This window comes from Oreochromis niloticus, linkage group LG14 (assembly GCF_001858045.2).
Source record: "Oreochromis niloticus isolate F11D_XX linkage group LG14, O_niloticus_UMD_NMBU, whole genome shotgun sequence".
Classification (NCBI taxonomy): Eukaryota; Metazoa; Chordata; class Actinopteri; order Cichliformes; family Cichlidae; genus Oreochromis; species Oreochromis niloticus.
Window position 1 is genome coordinate 39,525,921 of NC_031979.2, and position 22,875 is coordinate 39,548,795.

The window sequence follows — 22,875 nt, forward strand, 5'->3', positions numbered from 1 at the left end:
CTTTCTGCAACTCCGTTAGTTGGCTAACCTCCCTTCGTGCTACTTTGATCTTGCCCTCTAGCCTCCTTCTCCATGGAGGGTACTGCCCCTTGTGGCTGTTCAACTTGTAGCCAAGCATCTCACTGATCACTGCTGCCGTAGTGTAGATCAGCTTGTTAGTGTCGGTAATCGTGGTTGTAGGTATCATCCGTAGTGCTGCATTAACATCATCTAGCAGACCTTCTGAGGGTACTTCACGTAATCTTGGTAACCGGCTAGGGGGGGTCCAGGTTTCAAGCTTGGCCATGATCCTATCTTTCAGGTCAGTTCCTCTCGCACTCTACGATCCTTCTCCTATCGCACTTGGGGCTATGTACCCAATCTCGGGTGGGGGTGATGATATCTCCCCCCTGACCTGAATAGGATGAGGGACCTATGGATATATATATATATATATATATATATATATATATATATATATATGTGTGTATGTGTGTGTATGTATATATATATATACATACACACACACACACACACACACACACACACACACGTAGATGGATAGATATGTGTGTGTGTGTGTGTGTGTGTGTGTGTATACATACACCAATATTTTTGAATACACATGTCCATATTTATGTTTCCAGATTGTTTGTATAGTGCACTTTCTATACTGTGCTTTGTCCACTTTTTTGCAATGACAATGCAGATTTTCCACTTGTGGGACAAATAAATGCAGATTTGCTGTGTGTGTGTGTGTGTGTGTGTGTGTGTGTGTGTGTGTGTGTGTGTGTGTGTGTGTGTGTTTGTGCAACATTGGCATTTGTTTACTTAGATCCAAGGCAGGCCAAACCTCTGTGTTACAACCTACATACAAAAGACAGACATTCACAATATATGGGTACACAAGTCTGTTTTATTTCAAAGTCTTTCAAACTTTGAAACGAACCTTGGTAGGGAACAGCTGTTCTCTACCAAGCATTTCTTGCAGCTGGCAACAACGGTCGTGCATTCAGTATAGTTGTGACTTCCGCAAAAAATGTGGTCAAAATCTCATGAGTAAGTTGAAGCATTTCTATCAGGCATTTCTGAAAGTTGTAACACAGAGGTTTGGCCTGCCTTGGATCTGAGCAACTCTGAGTGAGCAAATGCAAATGTGCCAGGCCTCAAGGACAATGGGTGGTTTGCACAACAAAAGCTGTAGGAGAAACAAGCTGACGACCTGTGAAAATCTCAGCAGGGGTGCTTAACACCTCGGGACTTGCACCAGAAAATAAAAAAGCCAGTAATTCTAGGGGGTATTGGGTTTAGGGAAGTTACGCAAATTTGCGCAGGATAGTAAACCTAGTGTTAAGCCTAATTTACTAACCCCAAATTTAACCTAGACAGTCTATAGGCGCTACAGCAGCCAATGAACCCAGCTTCGGAATCTAACCGGCGAAAGAACTCAGCCCCACTTTCAGGCAGACTGCCAACTGCAACGAATTTTAACTTTTTATACACACTGACAGTCCAGCAGGATTTCCCAATCTCTGACTCAGAATCTAACCGGCGAAAGAACTTAGGCCCACACTCATACAGGCTGCAAGCTGTGGCAAATTTAACTACTCGATTTCAATCAAGACGGGAGACGCAACCTCTCACGCTTCACATACACACACACAGCTTAGAAGCGCTGCTGCAGAGACTCTGCCTCACTCCCCTCCGCGGCCCAATCTGTCCAGCAGAGTACTTGAGGGGGCCTATTCTCATACACACTTCAACTGTGACGAGGATCCCACACCTCGATTTAGCTATTCAGGGGTCCTCAATTTCCCAGGTTGCCACCCTAGTCAACTCCGTGAGCGAGTGGAGCAACCACGCCCTAGGATAATTACTCTTAATCTCTTACTTTCAGTCATTATCCGCTACAGCCAATTAGTTTACTCGGCTTATTACACCCCAATTTAGTTGCTCTAACGCACTGGGACAGATCACACACCGCCACTTTGTCTACTGCAGCAAATTAACACCGAGAATTCAATCAACTTAGCGAACAAACAATTTAGACAAGCTCCAATATGCACACTTTGATTTAACAGGTGGTGCTTACCTTTATTTTAAAATGACCCGGGTCTCTGTTTGCTTTACTGGTTGAGCCCCCAATTGTAAATATCAACACTTCACCAAGTTCTTTTGATTCCTCAGAGGGGTCCGATGGAAGACAAAACACTGCTCAGTAGACCATTTAACACTTTATTTCTTCTAGAAGGGAGATGCGTCCTGCATGACACGTTCAATCTCAAAATGGTGGCCTGCCCCTAACAGTTTTATTACAGAAGCTCTCTCATTCTAGTCTAAACAACAGTGTCTCAGTAACTTTCCACTAGAGATGGTCCCCTCTTATCTACATTTTCCCAGGCAAGCGTGAGCAAGAGTCAGTACTAATAAGATGGCACTACTTCAAAATGGCGGCCAACCAAACCGGTTTGACAACCTGTATGACCGGTTTCTTGCGTGTGCGCATGCGCGTTCAGGTGTGCTACCGGTTATGCGTGTTTATGTGTGGAAACACCCCCCTCTGGGCGGTAACGACTCCTCCTAGTGGGATGGCCAAGGTTGTATAGGTATAAAAGTGATCCTTTCACATATTTAGAGCATCGATACCACCACGACCTAAGGAGCACCGACACATCGCGCTAAGGATCCCTGACGCATCGACCTAAGGAGCTCAGGATGACATCGGCATCAAGCATGACACCCAGCCAGGACATCGCCCATGCCACAGCCGCTCTAGGTATGTCTACAGGAGTATGCAGTCGGGGTCCTCAACGTAAAAAGCAACGCTGTGTAAACGCCGTAGATGGGACTGTATTTAAGTTAGAATATCGAGGCGCCGAAGGCTATGTGTATGCCATTAAATATACCGATGGGGCAGTTGTGCTTAGTGTAGATTGTGGCGAGGGTTTGTTTTGGGGGGAACCCCGAGTCATGTCTACTAAAAACTGGAAGCTCTTCAGCACCGTAGTGTGTGCGGACCTGGACAATGTGGGCTTCCCAGAGCTGCTGTATGTTTCCCAGTGGAACAGTGCATCAGGCCCTGAGCTTTACAGGGTTGAGGCTGATCGTTTCAATCGCAACCCTGACGACTTTATTTTTCTCAGTGTATGTGATGACAGGGATAGTCTTATTGCTTCCAGAGGGCTTGAAAACTGGAGGTTAAATCCTTACTCTCTAAACCTCGAGGAGCGCACAAGATGGTTTAAGGACTTGTTTTTTTATACAGTGGTGCAACTGGAGAGGTTTGTCACGTCTGTTTAGCCAGATTGATGACGCGATCAAGAGGGACAGACTCAACACTGCGTACGAGAGTATTAGAAAACGCCTTGTTTTTGACGATTTGGCGAGTTGTCTGAAGACTGGTTTGCCTGCTACCCTGTGCAAACCTACACGGTTATTTTTTTGATAGTTTTGGACACTCGTTAGACAGTTTTCCCCCAGCGATAAAGAAAAAACTAAAAAAACTGTTCCACTATTTTATATTCAGGAAAACAAGTGCACAACAACTTCTCCATCACATGCTGTCAACATTGTGTATTTTTTTTATATCATATACAAAATGGTGTATCTTATGCACGTCTGCTTAACATGTATGGGTCTGATTTAATTTGTAATGATGCTATGGTGTGTCGATTTGTCAACAACATACAACCTGTTGCTGTATGCAGTGATTATGTGTGTGTGCAACGTGGATACTGACATGTACTAATGAGAATAATAAAAACAATATGAGAGCATGATTTAATCGAGTCAGTGGTATTTATTATCAAATCTCGTGTATATATTATAGATTCACAACATACTTTGTTTAAACAGTAATAAAAGACATAAACTATTTAACAGTAATAAAAAAAAGAAAAACATATATTTAAATGTAATAAAGACATAATATATTTAACAGTAATAAAAGAAAATGAAACAAAACAAAACAATTTTGCAGCAATAAGTGGAAAAAAAACATTACAGTAGAAAAACACCAAACAGCAAATATTTTTAGCAGTAAAACAATTTCAGCAGTGATAAGAAAAAGCCTGAATTCAAAAATCCAACCACTCTACAGGACCCCCTTTAATTTGTTTTTTTTATTCTTTTTTTTTTTTTTTTTATGTACTATGTCACAGCGGTCCGCCAGGGGTGTTCTTTTTTGGTGTGTGTTTTAAAAAACCAGGATCTGAGACAGCCTTTAAAAACTCTGTCCAGCCGATGGGTCTCAAACCCTCAGAAGGTGTGTGTGTGGTTGTGACGGCTTTAATTAGATCATAAATGTGTGAACCCGGGATGGTGTGTTTATCAACAACAATTTCGCCTTTGTCATTATAAGAGATCAAGTCTGGCGAACGGCTCACCGCTGATAGAATAACTTCTGCATTCCTCCTACTCCTTTTAGGTATGTGTGTCAAAATATTCTCCGCAACAAGATCCCTCACCCCTGCATCACCATGAACAGCCAATGTGTCCGCCGACTGGGGTTGCACATCCCTGTTAAATTGTTCGGGTAGTGATAAAGACAATACATTCTTTTCACGGGCACCTTGTCTCACAAGCGTAAGGTATCTTTGGAGAATATCGCCATATTTTTTAGCCTTCTCATACACATCTATGTCAGAATCTTGTAACACTTGTAACATCTCCTTGTCCAACTCGTTCTGAGCCTGTTGTCTGATGCTGCCTGTGTGCTGCTGCTGCTGCTGTTGCTTTATTAAGTCCAACTGGTGTTGGGGCACCAAAAACATCTTTTGCACATGTTCCATTTTCACCTGTTTGCTATCAGACTGGTGATGAAAGGGATTGCAGCCCCTAATAACGGCAGTAAAAACCCTCCAGATTGGTTGATTGTCTTTCTCTTTTTCAAAGTTTTGATCTTTTTGTCAGCAATCAGTCTGATTATTGTTTTTTTCTTTTTTAGCTGTTTGTACTGCTGATTGGTCAGTGGAATGTTACCATGCAATACATTAAAGGCTATCTCACACAACGCATTGATGAAATCTAAGTTTGAATTACTAATAATAACTCTGCGTAGAGTAGGGGGAGCCTTGTATATCAACTCCAACAGAGACAGATTCCTCCGCAGGCGTGATGACATCCTTTCACCTCTTTGCTGATTTTTGTTTTGGAATGTAAACAACTGGACGGTCTGATAGTAAATTTGTTCTGAGTCTTAAATGGTCCGGTGTCTTAGCTTTATAGTCTATTAAAAGATACCCGTATGTTGTGGATGTGGCATCATTAAACACTTCTATAAAATATTTAGTGTTACCAGGAAACATTTGCCTACCTAAAAGCATAACCTGATATTTATCTCTCGGATTTTTAAACAATAGTGTTCAAGGAAATGGTTCTACTGGATTTTCCTTGAATAAACAAATTCTGAACTAGATATATACAACTCAAATTCCTATGATGCACATACTTTGTGAACACATTTTGTACTTCTAAATTGTTAGCGGCATCGTTCATTACATCGTCTATAATTAACAAATTGTTCTTGTCTGTAGGCAGAAGGTTGTCATCAGCAAGAGATTCGGGTATACCGTTAACAAAGTTTATGGCTCTTATCTTAAGAAGCTGGTCATATAAAGGCTGCCAGCATGAGTATATATACACAATGTTGTCAATGCTGTGTGATATAATCCTGGAAGAATTTTCAATGACGCTTTTAACAAAAAAAGTCTTGCCACAGTTACTGGGACCACTGACCACCATGCTGAACGGGTGCTGCAACCTGGCGTCAAACCCCTGATCTAATTTAAAATCCATAAGGTAGGGTTGTATAGTCTGGGAGCACACGGCGCTTATTGTAAACAACTTTAACTTTCTTCACAACGGTTTCATTCTTCAGATGAAGCTTCTTTTTATCACGTCTGATGCTATCAGACACGGCAACTAGGTGTGCGTCTGATGTCTGATTGGCCACAAACTTGTGGACTAAACCTTTCAAGGAGTCGTGGGTGACAACTTTCGAGTTTAATGCATTCAGTGTCACGCCTTTACATTTGACCTGTGTCTTGCCCAGCGATGTGTGATACGCGTAGCATTTTGGCCCACCGGAAACAAATTCTACTATGTAATCCTCCACACCACCCTCTCCAGAATCTAATTCGCTTGTTAGATCCCCCAGAAACGGCCCTAGAGGAGGCATCCAGTCGCCAGGGTGTGCCGTGAAAATGACACTGTCCGTGTCACAATACAGCACGCGCTGCTGCAAGTTGTCTAGCAAATCATACAGCATGAGTCTGGCTTGTGCAGTGGTCATGGCCCCGACAAAGACATTAACGTCCTTCACACGGGAAGCTCTACCATCAGCGTGGCGCCACTGCACCATTGCGACGTCGTCAGAGATGAAACAAAACTGACGCACGTCGTACTGGTCGCTAAACATTAGCTGGCTAAATCTGGAAGGGTCTGTAATGAGCTCAGATGACGCCATGTTTGACCTCATGCTGAAACGACCCCATAACGAGTTTAGCAACAGCTTGTTACAGTTACGAACAGCTTTATTTACACAAATCTTGGATGGGTCTAGCATTATTCCCTCCTCATAATACTCATCTATGTACTTCTGCTGTTCGTCAGGTGTTTTCACGTGTTCTGGATACCCCGAAGCCTCCTGTTTAAGTTTTAGAAAGGCTTTCACCATCCATTCATTCGCTTCCGCTTATCCTTTCCAGGGTCGCGGGGGGCGCTGGAGCCTATCCCAGCTGTCATAGGGCGAGAGGCGGGGGTACACCCTGGACAGGTCGCCAGTCTGTCGCAGGGCCAACACACAGGGACAGACAACCATTCACGCTCACATTCACTCACACATTCACACCTAGTGACAATTTGGATTATCCAATTAACCTATCCCCTCAAACTGCATGTCTTTGGACGGTGGGAGGAAGCCGGAGTACCCGGAGGGAACCCACGCAAACACGGGGAGAACATGCAAACTCCACAGAGAAAGACCCTGGCCTGATGGTGGAATTGAACTCAGGACCTTCTTGCTGTGCGGCAAAAGTGCTAACCACCATGCCACCGTTCACATAGTCTTTAAACAATGTGTTGGTCTTATTGGGGAAATGCCACACCTCATCAATAGAAAGAACCCTGTATCCCTTCTCAACAGCTTTTTCAAGCTCAAATGAGACCCAAGTGCCTTTCAACACCCGCTCGCTGTCACTGTGCCCGCATGCAGTGTGCTGGTTCTGGTCTTCAGCACACATGCTGCAGAGTGGAAACATCAGTTTGCCGTGGCACCTGTAGGGAAGGATGGGGTGAAAAAGACCCTTAGGTGGGAGCACTGTGCATTTAACAAAGCCGAAATAATTTTCTAGCTTGTCGAAGTTGGTGTAAATGACTTGAGGGTGTCCTACAGGATAGTCTTTTTTAGACTGCACTGTGGGATAGAGACTGGTGAAGTCGTAGTAAAATATTTTTTCATCACCTGCAGTCTTGTGGTACAGCTTTAGAGCATTTGTGCGACCGCCAAAAGGGGCGTCTCGGGGATTCAGGCGTTCTGGCTTTCTGTATGTGTGCATGAAAGCCACAACTGTGGGGTCTGTCTGCCTCAAGGCAGCCCATTCACATTCCCACATCACTATTACGCTCAAACTGTGTTGTGATCTCTCTGCATCCACTTTGTCACAAAACATGCGATGCAGCAGTCCATAGGATGCTTTGCTGACAGGATTAACTTCACTCTCGGGGTAACATTTAACACAGCCGTGGTGAAAACATCCTGCAAATTCATAAGCTGTATTACTTGTGGGGTCAAAACCGTCCACAAAATACGGCCCAACCCTCTGTTCGCCTCCTCTGAGAGCCTGTTTTACCACTGTGTTGGTGGTGTGGGACACGTATTGAAGCCATTCGATAGAGACCTTAGAAAACGTCTTATTCTGCTCAACGTATGCCCCGTCATACATGAGAGCGAGCGTCTCTTATTAAACCCCGATCCTTTTGTCCCCATGATAGAACAGAGAAAACCGACTCATAGTGTGTTAAAACATTTATATTTCTTTTTATTCAATCATCTTCTGGAAGAGAGAGTCCTGCACAGCTCAAATGCCAGTTGCAAGAGCTCTAACATTAGAATCATAAACTGTGTCTCATATAGGTGTTATTTTGGTACTTTACACGTCACTCAGTTTCAAACATTGCTTATATGGAAAGTTCCTCTTTTCTGTGTCTTTTCTATTAATATGCCTGTGCACTACAACTTCCTGTTTTTCAGTCTGGCTGAGCACTTAGTTTGTGAGTCAAAGGTGGCCTTGCTCTACAAGCCTTCATTATTAAAGTACATAAAACAATCTAATGAGCAGATGCACATTAAAAATATTTCTTTTGTCCCTGTCTCTGGGCAGAAACAGCGTTTTATACACACCCATACTAAATGCAGCCAAGGTGGTATACGTGAATGGATCAACTTGTGTACAACCCAGTAGCGTGTCACGATATATGCTGCATGCTTTACGCAGGACATCAACATCATTAACACAGTAGCGCCTGAGTTCAGCCTGAAAATCAAAGGGATTCTGTGAGGCAACCTGGTACCATTCCATGAATCGCACCTTATCACTTTCAGACATGTGCTCATAGCCGTAGAAGGAGGGGTCTGGGTACGGGCCCACATAATGCTCATTATCCCTCATATTAAACCTGTGTGGGAAATGGCCCTTCTGCAGGTCTTGAAAACCTAAAGCAGAGGGTATTTTGGCAAGGCCCGTGGGCAAAAAGCTCAACGAATCAATCCACCGCTGGTCATAGTCCCGGTCATACATCAAAATCACACGGCTGCCGTTCATTATGACACTAGGTGTTATGCTCTGTCTGACCAAGTACTCCAGGAGTATGTAATTATCAAACCCAGATGCATTATGTGCTATGAAAGTGTACCCACGAAACCTTGGGCATCTGTAATGCTGCACAAACGCCTCCACACACTTTAATGTATTAAATGTGAACTTATTGCCCTGCAGATCAGACGCACACACAAAGTTAGCCTCGTGTTTACCGTTGTGGTACCTCGTCTCAAAATCATATAAAATGTATTTATCGCCAGGCTTCTGTTTTTCAACAGGCTGTATGAAACACTGATGGTCGGAGTCTCCTGCTAACTTAGGTTCGCGGCAGTGCTCGCATCTAGGCTGCGCACAATTGTGTGGCAATTTCTTGGATTCTATATATGTGTTGCCGCAGTGCATGCAATGCTTCATATTATCACTGGGAATCATGTTGTGTTTTAATTCAGGTAATTTGTGTTGCTGGTAACAGTGTTGTGACTTGCAGATGCGGTTACAGTTGCTGCATTTCACTGTGGGACCCCTGTGGTGTTGACAGAGTGTGTAACAAGTGTTACATCTATGTTTACAGCTGTGGTGTAATGGTGTATTATATGTACTGTAACAGAAATTACACACATAGGATGCCCCCAAAAAAGTGGGCGGGTTTAAAATCAGGTGGTAATGTTGATTATGGAGATACATCATCAACGTGTTTTTGTTTGGCTCTTCATGTGTGAAAAAACATTCCAGGCGTTTACGCCCTTCTGTGTGGTAATAGATTACAATCTTAATGTTGAAGTGCTTCTAAAATTTGCTGACATCAGAGAAGGATACTTGCTGTGTGTCGCATAGACCTACTTCAGCATGTATCTGTTTAGCTGTAGCAAGTTTTTCAAGCTCAGAGGATGTTGAGTTTAATGAATGTGCTATGCAAAGGGAGAAGCACAAATTGTTGTGTGTGTTGTTTGGTGTGTATAAATGTCTGCCTTTCTTTGAGAGAATCTCATCATAAGGGATGTGCGCCAGTCTTAAGCGAGCCCCGCCACTACTGTTCTGAGCTACCGTGACAATAAACTCTAATTCATCATCACCGATAGATTCATCATTACTCTGCATAACTTGTGCAATTTGATCGAGAAACAGATCCGGATCATACCGATCATCAGCGTTTAAAACAGCCTGAACATCTGAAGCCAGCGAGGGGCCACGCAGGACCACGTTTAGAACGCTGCCCTGTTGAGATCCAGCTACAGCTCTGTCTATCACATTGGCTTAGCACTCGCGCAGGCACTTTTTCTGGATGATCGAGACTTATACCCCTAAAATCAAGGCGCTCACGCAATTCGCGAGTATTAAAATTAGGTATCTCTCTAATGTCCGGCTGAGAGCACCTGGCAGACCCTGACTGCACAACGGGCTTGATTACTGCAGTATCTGGTTGTGAGAAATTTGCAATGATTGACGGGGTGTGTGGTGTTGCAGCATCATGCGCCCGGACACGCATGTGTGGCAGAAGTATTAGTAGAAGCGGTAACAGGCTCAATAGCAACTGCAGCAGCAGCAGAGGTAACCCAGCTAGGTTGTGCATCAGACACAAAATCACCAGCAGCAACAACAGCAGCAGCAGCAATACGGTTAGCATCAGTAACAACAGCGGACCGAGCAACAGCGACTGGACAATCTGCATTGTTAACAATAATAGCCCCAGCAGCAATAGCAGGCGTAGGAACAGTCTGACAAGGATGTGTATCAGATGAGGATGATGCAGGCACACTATTAAGTCTAGCTATAATAGCGTCTAATTTGTTATTTGTTTGTTCAGCCCACCGCTTAAAAGTCTCTGAGTCATAACATCTAACAGGAGTGGAGGTTCCGTTATTATGTTTAAATAATTTATTTGGAGGGTCCATGGTCTGGATTTTAAAAGTCAGGGATTTAAAATTCTGGTGCAGATGATGTCTAATGTAGTACACGTTTTGTTTATGAATTTGGTAAACTCTTGCCTTTGTTCCTGTGCGGCTTGGTGGTATTGATTGAGTTTAGCTTCAAGCAAACATAATTTATCAACTATTGAAGCTATATGACTCTGTTCAGCAGGCTGACCGTCTGCAACATTCATGTAAGGATCATATGCCGCTGATATTTGAGAGTCTGTTATGCCGTCTTCTTCAAAATCTATGTGTGAATCGTCGCTATTTCTGACACATTCTGGGGTGGTGGGTATATGAACTAGATCGAAATCTGATATACTGTAGTCAAAAACATCAGAGAAATCACGAGGCAGCCACTCACTCGGGGGTGTTGCAGGTCCGGTGATGAAGATCGGTTCTGACTCCACTGTTGCACAAAGCTCCGGGTTTTTGTTGTTCTGGGAGGTCGATACTGCTTAAACATTCCAAAAACGTCAGGGATCGTTCGGTGTCCTGATCATTATGAGGAGGGGTACTGTGCTGCAGTCTGTGAAGATAGACATGTGTTAAAACATTTTATACATGTCTCTACCCATTTCAAACAGAAAAAGTGTGTCTCCCTCTCTCTTTTTATCTAATTTATATATGCCTATGCTTACCTTGTAGTGTGCGTTATTCCGGACGGTCCTGCTTCTCCACACACACAGTTCTCTGGCGTGGCTCTGTATGTCAGGGTTCCTGGGTCGCTGACCCTGTGATTCAGTTCTGTTCATGTTCAGTTTAGTTTGCCACATTAATGTTCTCACTTCCTGTTTTTTGCCATGTCAGCTTGTGTCATTAGTCAGATTATGTTCAGCCCTGTACTCACCCGTTTCCAATCATTGTCATCATTCAACCTGTGTATTTAAGCTCCTCGGTTTCACCAGTTCTTTGTTGTGTCATTGATGTCCGTGTGATGTTATGTTGTCGTTCCCGTTAGTGTTCTCTCAGTTCAGTCAGCCATTCAGTTATCCAGCCAGTCAGTGTCCGTTCACCCTCTGTTCATCCACTCCTTATAATAAACCACCAGTCTTCACCTATCTGCGAGTCCTGCGTTTGGGTTCCTTCTTCCTCGCCTCCACACAAAACCTGACACTGTATGTGTAAAACGGTTGGTCTTAGAACATTTGTAATTGTTTAAACCCATTTTTTTTTTAAGAAATACACAACTATACACCCCATTGTATACACACCTGTTGTAAGGTTGGGCTCTGTGGTCGCGGTGTCTGAATGTTTTCCTGCTCAATTTGTTAAGCCTGAAACAAATCAAACAAAAACTCTGTTATTACATAATTTAAAACAATCGTACGTTTAAAACATACATACGTTTAAAAAGCCCGTAATTCTGTACACACCTTGTGCCTGTTAGAGAACTAGTTCCAGCTGTAAAAGCAGCAGTTTCTGAAGAAACGGGTCCTGTGCCATTCTCCCGAACTCCTAAAAATTAACCTTTTGTTTTAGGAAAAAAATGTTTAAATATCCTATAATATGTTAACATAACACCTTTAAAAATACAATAATAGGTTTTGTTTTACTTACCGTTTACGATGTCCATGTTATAAAGAACGATGTTAGTGTTGATGATCGCAAAGAAAATGGTGTGCTCCGCAGCGGATCTTGACGGGTAAATGGCTAAGGGTTTCGGACTCTGAGCTTGTTTTATATAGGATGGGTGTTTCCAAAAAGAAGGTATGGTAAATGGCCTGTATTTGTATAGCGCTTTTACTAGTCCCGTCTAGGGACCCCCAAAGCACTTTACATACCCAGTCATCCACCCATTCACACACTGGTGGAGGCAAGCTACAGTTGTAGCCACAGCTGCCCTGGGGCAGACTGACAGAAGCGAGGCCGCCATATCGCACCATCGGCCCTTTTGGCCAACACCAGTAGGCGGTAGGTGAAGTGTCTTGCCCAAGGACACAACGACCGAGACTGTCCGAGCCAGGGCTCGAACCTGCAACCTTCTGATTACAAGGCGAACTCCCAACTCTTGAGCCACGATCGCCAGCCAATTTAAATGAGACCCTTCATGGCTTTTTCCTTCTCAAGGAATTACAAATGAGCCGATACTTCAGACAATAGGCGGGGTTCCCGCCCGACTGCTACACCTGCCCCTTTTCCCTTTTCCCTAAGGAATTTCAAAATACCGGCCAATTTAAACAACAGGTTGGGCCCTTGTTCACATGGTACTCTCAACAACTAAGTGATACACCTATCTTTTACCTTTTCCTAAGGAATCACAACAATTAAGTGATACCTGCAGTGGACTTTTGCAATCCTGAACAAATTCAAACAATTAACCGGCTGTTGAAAAGACGGAGCGGGTCTGTGCGACTAGTTTAGAAGTATCACTGCAGCGTTTATTTTCTAAAGGGCTGAATGTTATTTGCGACCATCTGTTGTGTTAAAAACTACTCTGAAACCATGAAACCCCTTACAGAAGAAATTCATGTTTGGTCCGTTTTTAAAATAAAAGGCATGCATCGCTGCATGCTGGGACATCAAAATCACAAAATGAGTGATTAAAACACATTTAGTTTGAAAAGAGTGATACTGGCTGCTTTGGGGAAAAGGTGACATCGTGTGCAACGTGTTTTAGAAGTAGTCCAATAGCTTCTATTTTCTAAAGGGGCTGAATGTTATTTGTGACCATTTACTGTGTTAAAAACTAGCTGGCTCTGTCTCCGTCTTAGTTCAACATTCCGAAATCCCGATTTTTAAATAAGATGATCGCATCAACCCGTGAAAGAAACCCCAGTACATGCGTAAAAACTAGTTAGATTAAAACTAGTGGTTTGATTAAATGAAACGCTTGTGAACAGGCTGACATTGCCCATTCAGAAGAATTTCCCATTTGTGCCGTTTTTAAAATAAAATGTTTGCATCACTGCAAGCTGAGACATTGTCAGAATCACAAAATTAGTGTGATTAAAACACTATTACCAACACTTTTGACTAGATGTAAATAAAAAGCATTCCCACTTTGTTAAGGTGCACTGCGAAGTAAAACGCCTTCCACTCCGCCCGCAAAACAAAGAATTGCTTTTGAGAACACATATGTCTGCATAACTGAATGTTGAGACACGCCAAAACAATAAAAATAGTTTAATTAAAAACCCTATGGTTTGATTAAATTAAAACCCAGTTAAAAACACATGAACTCATATGACCCCACCGACGCCCTGTGTTTTCCACACATGAACTCGCGTACCCCGAGCACACCTGAACGCGCATGCGCACACACACATGCACGTAACCGGTCAAACAGGTTGTCAAACCGGTTTGGTTGGCCGCCATTTTGAAGTAGTGCCATCGTATTACTACTAGAGTCTACAGCTTTCTACTCCCTAAGGACACTAAATTTGGCTCAATGTTTACATATATACATACTCCACTAGCCTGGTTTAAATCATACCTGTCTGATCGCACTCAGTTCATTCAACTCAAATCCTTTACTTCTCAGCCCTTTCCTCTGACCACTGGCGTGCCCCAGGGATCTGTCCTGGGGCCCCTTCTTTTCATTATCTACCTTCTACCGCTTGGACATATTTTCCGTAAATACAATATCCATTTTCACTGTTATGCCGATGACACCCAGCTTTATCTGTCCACTAAACCCGATTCTGCTCTTCCCCCATCCTCCCTCACCCTCTGCTTAGCTGAACTAAATTCATGGTTCTCTTCTAATTTTCTTAAACTCAATAGTAATAAATCTGAGCTCCTCTTAGTAGGCACTAAATCAACATTATCCAGAACCAACAGTTTCTCTATTACTATCAATAACTCTCCATTTCTTCCTCTGTGAAAAGTTTGGGTGTCATCCTCGACAGTACTCTATCTTTCAATTCACACATTAATAATGTTACTCGGTCTGCATTTTTTAATTGCGCAACATTAATCGTCTCCATCCTTTTCTCACCTCACATGCCACTGCCATTCTTGTCCATAGCCTTGTTACTTCTCGGATTGATTATTGTAATTCACTTCTTTTTGGTCTTACTCAAAAATCCATCCACAAGCTTCAACGCGTCCAGAATTCTGCTGCCCGTATCATCACCAGGACCCCTTCTGTCCACCACATCACTCCTGTTTTGCAGCAGCTTCATTGGCTCCCGGTTAAGTATCGTATCAATTTCAAAATACTCATGTACGCATTTAAAGCTATTCATCATCTCTCTCCCCCATATCTCTCTGAACTGGTTAACATCACCGCCCCATCTCGTTGTCTCAGATCTTCTTCTTCCCTTTCACTCTCCGTCCCCTCCCCCCGTCTTGTCACCATGGGAAGCAGGGCTTTCAGCTGCTCTGCTCCTCGACTCTGGACTTCCCTTCCTCCTGATTTAAGAAATATCTCTACCTTCTCTCTCTTTAAGTCCCAACTCAAAACCCACTTGTTCAAAATAGCTTATCCCACATAACCTCTCCATTTGGCTATTTTAAATTTGTTTATGTCTTATGATTGTGTGAACTCTTTGCTTTTATGTTGCTTTTTTACTCTACTGTGTACAGCGACCTTGAGTGTTTTGAAAGGCGCTTTCAAATAAAATGCATTATTATTATTATTATATATGTGTAAAAAGCAAATGTAGGAGCTGTGATAACTGTGTCTGATAGAATGAAGAGTAGACTGATATATGAAATATTCCTTTATTGGGTGAGAAAATCAGACCATGTCATAACTGCTTTAAGTCATACAGAATAGATATCAGAGCCTTAAACAGGCTGACTTCTGCTAAATGGGTCAAACTGGGCAGAAAGTCTACAAACACATAACATCCTTATAGAATATGATGTAACACTATAGATCAACTTACCTCAGAATATATAAAGCATATAAACAATTACAGCAATATGATGCAACAAACACAGCAGTGCTACTAATCCAAAATACTCAAAGCTTCATAGAACTGAAACAAACATTTATTTTTAGCTCCATTCTGCTGCTGATACATACTTTAGGTTTCTGAATATTAAACTTGTTGCTGCCTTTCATAGTGTGTAACTTGAAGGCCCTGAGTACTTTCTCCCACACTGAAAACACTGGGATGATAACATTATTTGAACATTACCTAATAAGACTGATTCAGAACAGACAATTAGTTATGTTAAACTTTCCTAGCAGTCCTTCACAAACAGGGAACAGTCTGTCTATTCTCTCCATCTGTCAGCTGCTGCTGGCTCTTCCTCCTCCTCTTCCTCACACACTGCTGAGTTTGTCCTGGTGGATCATCAGGGGTGCAAAGCCTCACAGATGATGTGCAGCAGTGGGTCCCTCAGTCTGTCCTCACTCTGGACACTTGCAGTTGTCACACATGGAAATCAAATGTGTGATAAGCTGCAGGATTCAAACACAAGTGTAACTTATAAATACATGTTCATACTTTTATTCCACAATCAGAGAGAAAGAAACAGAGAGAGAGTGCAGGACAGACAGACAGGTGACAGTCTCAGGTGGACACACTGCTACAAAACAGCACAAGAGAAGGAGGATTTAGTGTTTGTGTTATTACGAGTGCTAAACAAGAAGAGTTCCCAGATGGTCCAGTGGACACATGTGTGACTCCTGTGATTAAAGCATCTTTCTTTCAGCTTAACGAGTGAACCGTCAGCTCGTTCAAACACACGTTAAAGTCCGTTTGGCTCGACACCACCGAACAGAGGCAGCAATATAACATAGCTAACATTAACAGTGCAGTGAATCCTGCTTGTGCCGTCATATTCAGGACTGCAAACCGAGCAGCATCACTGACTTTCAGCTTGTTGTGTTTGTGGATATATGACTGACTTTAATTATCCATGAAATCATCACATTCTCTGTAAGATTAAGGTCGACTATTGAACGGCGTATAAAGTAAAGGCTTTAAAACCAAGTAAACGCTGAAAGTACAAACATCACTAATGTCACATAACTTTGCTGATATGTAGCCAAAAGTAATGTTTTAATGTTCTTCGTTATTAAACATTTGCACATAAATAAGTGATTTGAATATTCAGTACTTACTTTTAAGAGTTTACTCTTCGGCCGCCCCGCTTCAGCCATCTGCCGTTTTTTTCGGCTAAATTATCCACACCCACCGCCGCGCTATGAATTCTGGGATATGTTGGGCCACGAAGGATACACCGACCCATCATTCAAATTCAGGGAAATGAAGGACCCATTTGAGGCTGCATTTGGAGCAGCCTTCAAATTGGGACAGCCTTGGTCTCGTCGCTGTGATGTAACCAGCCTGTAAATGTGGCCTTTAAGGCTGCAGTGTCACAATGTTTGAAACAGACTCACGCACAGACCAGGAATCCTTGGCAAAAGAGAAAGTGTCTTTATTTACAGTTAGACACCAGGTGAGAATATATATACAGTGTGGCAGGGGAAAGGGTCCGGGGCTTCAGGGTCCAGGGGGAAACAGGGATTAATGCTATACACGCTCTCCTCCTCAGTAGGTTCCAAACACGCACACGCTCGCTCGGGTCCAGGGCAGATCTATATGCACACACAGAAAGAAGTCCAGGTTAGGAATAATCTCAAAATCACAGATAAAGACTCAGATTCAGAGGAACTGACGCTGATGGCTCAACAATCCAGTGATCAATGACACAGGCCCGCCATCATAAATAGTGCTCCAATCAGCTGGGATCGGCTGCAGGTGTGACGGTGAGCACAGGTGCATGGGCCAGGGGCGGGAGCCCGCAATGAGCACCGCCCCAGCAGAGGAGAGAGAGAGCACAAAGGAAAATACACAAAACATGTTGCCAAACACAGAGTCAGCCGGTGAGGCACGGGAACCATGACATGCAGACCCTGAATTGGGATACAGCCCTTGTTTAGTTGGGGTCTCCGTGTCTGTCTTGTATTTCCTGTTTTACTTTGAAATTCTTGTGTCCTTTGTTTTCAGTTTTGCTTCCTCCCCGCTTTGTTATGTCAGATTAGTCCCAGCTGTGTTTCCCTCCTGTTTCCCATTCCCTCATTACTGCCTGGTGTGTTTAAGCTCTGTGTTTTCCTCTGTCCATTGTTGATGGGTCTGTCTAGCACAGACCCGCCGCTGGAACGAGACAATTTTAATACAACAGCAAAAAGCATTAGACACCAAGCAGGCAAAGTTCTTTATGTTTCTCGTATACGAGGGAAACCAACTGGACAAACGCCATTCCTTCGCTTGACCCCAGTTGCTCTTGTCTGCTCCCTCGTAACACTGCTCTTTTATTGAGGTTACATGAATATACATAGGCTCATTAATATATGACGTCTTACATAGGTATACATACAAACAAAGAGTACCGTCTGTGTGTGTGCGTGTGTGTGTGTGTGTGTGTGGGGGGGGGTCAGAATGTGACCCCATAAACGACTTCCCTAAAACTGCTGGTCTGGAAGTCCAGCAGTTCATCTAAACAAAAGGCACTTATACTAAAACAGATATAGATGTGTGTGCTATACCATATATCAACAAGAAAAGATACGACCTCTTCCCATGACCCTAGGATCTGAGTGTGTATGCCAGAACACTCTGGAATGCACACAAAGTCTTTGCAGACAACTAAGGATCACACCTCCTATCACTACACAATCAATTATACACCTCTAAGTATATATGGTTAAATATTTCTAAGCATAAATGACAATCAACAATATAACCCTGACAATTGTCACGTCATTAACTACCCCCTCAGTGCTGTGTGTGCCCTCTGTGATGCTGATTCCCATTGTTGCTTCTCGTCAATTTCTAGTTTCTAGCTTCTTTGTTTCTAGTTTCCTGAGTTCTTAGTTTTCTAGCTTCTAGTTATTATGTTGTGTTCCTTGTATTTGGTGTTCGAGTTTTTACAGTGCAATAAAAGCTGCCTCCTTTAGTTCACTCCTTGGTTTCTGCATTTGGGTCCTTCATCCTGCCTGCCACACAGCAAACCTTGACAATCTTGGCTGATTTGCATTTCCCACACTCACAGTATACTGTATATTCCTAGATAGCAAATTTACTCTGGACCAGATCTAGCCCAGATGTACCGTAGGCTCTGTAATGGATCCACAAACTGGATCCCAATCAGAGTCCACTCGCATAGCAGAATGGATCAAAACCAGATCAGGATCATAGATCTGGAGCAAATCAGTTCTTGTATCAGCTCATCTGGCCAGGATTCACTTTGGATCTGTTTATTGTGGCTTGTTGCCGTTTGTTGTGGTCATTAGTCCAGAGCTGACCACAACAACAACAACTACTACTACTACTACTACTACTACTACTGAGTATAAGTTAACATTGTACCTTCTAATGTCTGGGTAGAGTGTCTTAAAAATCACACTTTCTCTCTGATAAACAGTTTTATTAAATTCTCACACCTCATGAGAGTTTATTTACTAAGTGTTGGAGCTCCACTTCAAAGAAAGTTTTAATGCCAGCTGACACCTAACGGTGGAAAAAACAGCAGTTACTGTCAAAAAACTCACCTTGTGACATGGACGGTTCTCACTTGGAATATTGAACACTTGATATAACACTGACAATGAGCAGCACAGCCACTGCGCAGCGGTCCAACACAGTGGTTTACTATGCATTTTCATGCAACATTTGAATGACACAAAATTAATAGTTTCATAATATGAAAATACTAGTGCTGTCAGCTTTAATCTCATTACAATGACGCTAACGCCATAACCACAATACTCTGTTAGCGAGTTACCCTGGATCGCCCTGTGCGTGGGGCTGAATGGTGCTAAAGCGTTAACGAGCTAACCATGCTAAAGCAGCACAACGTCGCCCTTCTCAATGTTAGAACATAACTTCAACCATTTCTGACGAGCTTGGAGTGTGTGTAGATACTCTGTTTTCCAGCGTCTCCAGAAGTGGTCTGCTAGGTGCTGGACATGCTGCCATTGCTACACCAATATGTGAGGAGTATGGAAGGTTGAAATCCCATGTACAACCATGATTGTTCACATACCTCTGTACTTTTGAGTCTTTTACTGCTTTGTGGTACTCAAGTTTGTTGCAGGCACCAACAAAATTAGTCCCACAGTCAGAGTGCAGTTGTATTCATGGCTACAGATAGCAAAGAATCTTCGGAGACAGTTAATGAAGGATGAAGCATCCATGGACTCAATCACTTCTATCTAGAACAGCACTTGGACAAGTAAATAGCACTGCCCAGCACTTATTGTAGGCTAGTCCTCCTCTTGTGCGCCTTGCAACTACATTCCAAGGCCCAAAGATATCCAGGCCTGTGGAAGTAAAGGGGGGAGAACTAGGGAATCCCAAACAGTTCAATTCAGGAGGCCGACCGTGCAAAAAGCAGCGGCGGAGGCACAGGCAAAGTAAGTCCGGAAGCCGGCCGCATGGAAGGCAGCGGTGGCTACACAGGTGAAGGAGGTCCAGTGGCTGGCCGTGAGGAAGGGAGCAGAAGTGACGTAGTTCAGGAGGCCGACCACGACAGCGTTGATGTCCAGCCAGTGCTCCAGAAGGTGGCCGGCGAAGTTCAGAAAGTGGCTGTAGAAGAACAGAGCGTGCTGGACCTGAATGTGCTGTCTGAGCAGGTTGTAGACCAGATGACGTCATGGTGGCAGCAGGACCAGACGAGGCAGCTGCAGGAAGCCGCAGGTGGTGGCGCTGCAGGTGGTGGTGCCGCAGGTGGTAGCACTGCAGGTGACAGTGTGAAAGCCGCAGGTGGTGGCCAGCAGAGGCAGAAGGCTGGACAGGCCCTTCGTACCCTCCAGCGGAGACAAACGAAGGCTGGACAGGCCCCTCGAACCCTCCAGCGGAGACAAACGAAGAATGGACAGGCCCCTCAGACCCTCCAGCAGAGACAGGCACAAAACCAGCAGGCCTCGAGGTCCTATGACAGACACGAAGGTGACTGAAGCTGCACAGGGCACTGACTCTGCCCAGGCAGCGCTAACATGGTGCAGTTCTCAGGGGGCTTCTTAGCCTTCAGGGATCCAGAGTCAGCTAAGGGCTGATACCCAGCCTGTGGGGAGGCCCTGGAAGGAGTTAATATCTCTAAAGTAGCCAGTTCATGGGAAACACCACAGGTTAAGATGAAATTTTCTCCCTGCATGGAATGAATTGGCGAGAATGATGGCCGAATGGGTGACTGAGCTGAGGGCAGCTGAGCAGCTGACTGAACTGAAGGCTGCTGGGCAGCTGACTGAACTGCTGGCTGGGTGAGAGCAGTCTCAGGGAAAACAGTCTTATTGACGGCCTCAGAAATGGCTTCAGAAAAGGGAGTCTCTGAGGAGGAGAGGAGGAGAAGAACTGAACCCTCCAACAGACCGGGCTGGAAATCTTCCGTCGGACTGGGCAGATTGGACGTAGTGGCTGGGTGTAGATGTAAAGTATTGAGGATGAAGTCCTGAGCAATCGGGGAAAGCGATCCCAGTAGCCACGGAAGGCCGTAAATCAATCGCTGTAACCGGGCCTCCACACTCTGTCGAGCATATCCACACTCCTCCCCTGAATGATCCAGCCACAGGTTAAGAAGTATCTCCACATTGTAAATAATGTCATCACGAAGCTCCTCAGAAGGGTTAAGTGCTGCTGGGTCTATGGTTGCGAGTTTGTACTGGAGGTTGAAAGTAGGACCCAAAATGCAGGCACCGTCAGATGCAGGTGAACTTTCTTAAACCGGTAAGTGAAACAAACAAAAACGTAGCAGGCAAGAAACAGAAGCTAAGGAACCTATACTGGGAGAAACTAACAAAACACCAATCTGAAGCCTGAAACAGGGATGCAAGGAGACGCAGGGAGATAACAGAATGAGGCAGGGAAAGAACACAGATGAACCAGCAACGCACAAGAGAAAACACAGGGCTTAAGTACACACAGGGCAATCAGGGAACGGGAGACAAGAGGGAGACACGGCTGGGATTAATTGGACATAACCAGACAAGGGGAAGCGAAACTAGGAACACTGACAAGAGAAACGGACCTTCAAAATAAAACAAGAAGCACACCGACAAAACTCTAAACACGCAAACTTAACACAGACTTGGGAGACAGAACACAGGAACTTGAAATGTGGAACAGGAGAGCACAGAGTACACAAAACAACAAAACAGCAAGCAACAAACAAAATCCTCTTCTATACCGCTATCCAGATGCTGAAGCACCACGGACACTGCACCTGCAGTTGCTACGGCCCACTTTAACTTACACATCTGGGACATTTGAAATGTGGTTGATAGGTTTGTAGCATAAACCTATTCGCTGGGACGTTCAAGACAATTCAGTTACACAGCAAAAAGCATTGAACACCAAGCAGAGCTCTTTATGATTCTCATATACGAGGGAGACCAACTGGACAAACGCCGTTTCTTCGCTTGACCCCAGTTGCTCTCATCCGCTCCCCCGTAACACTGCTCTTTTATTGAGGTTACATGAATATACATTGGTTCATTAATACATACACAGGCATACACATGAACAAAGGTACCAGTCTGTATGTTGTGTGTGTGTGTGTGTGTGTGTGTGTGTGTGTGTGTGTGTGTGTGTGTGTGTGTGTGTGTGTGTGTGTGTGTGGTCAAGATGTGAACCTGTGAAGACTCCCCAAAGCTGGTGCCAGGAGTCTAGTGGTCCATCTAAACAAAAGGCTCTTATACTTAACCAGATACAGAGTAGGTGTCCTCCTATACCATAAATCAGTAAGAGCAGATATAACCTCTCTCCTGAGCTTAAGTTGTGTGTGCATGCCAGAGTGCTCTGGGAGGCACACAGAGTCTCCACAGACTACTAAGGATCAAACCTCTACCAACATGACATTGATTATAAAACTCTAAGCATATATGAGTAGATATTTCTAAGCATAAATGACAATCAACAATACAAATCTAACAGTGGTGCTCAGAGATTCCAAGTGCTCTGACACTCGACTCCTTTGTAAGGGTGGACGTGGGTTTGCTTTGGTGAAAGCACGTCTTAACATGGACAACAAAAAGATCACATTAGATTATTTCCTGAGATAAAACAGACTACATGCCATAAACGAAAGAGCAGGTCAGATGCACTTGTCTTTCATACCGACTATCTGAATGTTCATTGGCAGAATAAATATGACTGTCTTTAGGCAGGGGTGGAATATATTATATAGTATATTGTATATAAGAAGAAGTGGAGTGCAAATTGATAAGCTGCATGGTTTGGTTTGATAATAGCTTTATTGGTTCAAGG

General features: G+C 43.7%; 1 protein-coding gene across 3 annotated transcripts in view; it reads left to right on the forward strand.

Annotated features, from left to right (window-relative positions):
- Window positions 1-22,875, forward strand: part of nyap2a (neuronal tyrosine-phosphorylated phosphoinositide-3-kinase adaptor 2a) — a 95,548-nt gene that overhangs the window by 54,081 nt on the left and 18,592 nt on the right. The window lies entirely within an intron of this gene.